General features: G+C 40.6%; 1 pseudogene across 1 annotated transcript; it reads left to right on the forward strand.

The window, feature by feature from the left end:
* Positions 1–1,400, forward strand: LOC311289830 (putative nuclease HARBI1; annotated as a pseudogene). The gene is made up of 4 exons: positions 1–433; positions 604–718; positions 828–939; positions 1,027–1,400. The product of its transcript is annotated as a putative nuclease HARBI1 (transcript).
* The last annotated feature ends 427 nt before the right edge of the window (positions 1,401–1,827 follow it).

The raw sequence follows: 1,827 nt of genomic DNA on the forward strand, positions 1-1,827 counted from the left end.
ATGGCTTCACCTTTTCTCCCAAATCCTGTGGACATCTCCGCGCAAATTGTTAGACGAGCACTTCGTAGAGAAAGAGTTTTTAGGGACAGACAAAATCCATTTGACTTTCCTGATGCTTACTTGTATGAAAGATACAGATTTTCCGCGGAAGGAATGTCTTATCTTTGTGAACTTCTTGAGCCGCACATAACAAATGTGACTCGTCGAAGCCATGCCCTTACTGTACCGCAAATGGTATGTATTGCGTTGCGGTTTTTTGCAAGTGGTACATACCTGTATGCGGTCGGGGATGCAGAGAATCTAGGGAAAAACACAGTCTGTCGAACCATTCGAAAGGTGGTCCTCGCTCTGCAGGGGTACATAAATAGCTTCATTGTGTTCCCTGGACATTTATCGACCATGTCCATAAAAGAGGGCTTTTATAAAATTGCCGGTAAGATATCTTGATAGGGTGACATCACATGAACAAATTTAACATTTCACACTCATTTTTTTTCTTCTTCAAAAAAGCATATTTCACACTTAGAAATCTATTATACAGTAGTCTGCAGTAGCTACTTGTTAAGAATGATTTTAAATATATATTTTTAATTCCTATGATAGGATTCCCTAGAGTCATAGGAGCAATAGACTGCACACATGTTGCAATCTCCACAGCTCAGGAGACCATGAGGCAGATTATGTGAACAGAAAGTCCTTTCACAGCCTTAATGTTCAGGTAGGGCTACTATATAGCCTATGTGAAGTGATTTTTATTTGCATTGAGATCAATCTTTAAATAAATAGTAACTAACAGGACAATTATTTACTGTACATTTCATTTGCAGTTGACTTGTGATCATGAATGCATGATCACAAGTTTGGATGCCAAATGGCCTGGCTCAGTGCATGACTCACGAATTTTCCGTGAGTCTATTTTGTGTCAGCGCTTTGAGGAAGGCAAGTTCAATTTGGTACAGTACACTTTAAAGTTTTAATTTTAATAGCAAAACTTACACAATTTTCCCCTTTTCTGTTCTATGACAGGGCTTTTTGATGGCCTGTTGGTAGGAGATCGAGGTTACGCATGCCAGAGGTTTTTGCTAACCCCCTATCCTGACCCTCAGACAGGGCCACAAAACCGCTTCGATGTGGCCCTCAGTAAAACCAGGGTCAAGATCGAGATGACCTTTGGCATCCTAAAGGCACGTTTCAACTGCCTTAGGCGTTTAAGAGTGTCACCAGAGCGGGCATCACAGATAGTGGCTGCATGTGCCATTCTGCATAATATAGCCACTATCAGAAAAGAGCGATTACCACCACAAAACCAGCTTCTCCCTGATGAAATTGACCCCATCACACTTGACCACCCAGCTGGCGCAGCTGTCAGAGATGCAATCACAACACAATATTTTACTTAATAAAAGCACACTGACACTGCAGATAGGTCTCAAACTGTTTTATTGGTCATCATGTGGCTAGGGGGGGAAGAAAGAGAGCAAGAAAAATTACATTAATAAACATTCATAGTGTTCATACTAAAGGGTTACTTGGTTAAAAAAACGTTCACATACTGAGATCTGTTTTTCCAGCTGTTTGATCTCCAATTTAATTTTTTTAATTTGGAGCCTCCTCAGCTCACAGTCCAGCTCCTTCAGTGAACAGTCTAGTTCGAGACTCCTTTTGTACAGGGCCCTGACTGAGTCTGTTTCCACCTGAAACAATTCCACCACAAACAATCATTACATGTTTTCTGGAGGTTGATCAAATCACAAAAAGTGGCATGACTTTCTACAAACACAGGACTGACTGTAAATTATGTCAAGGGTTTAAACTTTAAAGCATTAC

This window comes from Rutilus rutilus (assembly GCF_951802725.1).
Source record: "Rutilus rutilus genome assembly, chromosome: 4".
Taxonomy (NCBI): Eukaryota; Metazoa; Chordata; class Actinopteri; order Cypriniformes; family Leuciscidae; genus Rutilus; species Rutilus rutilus.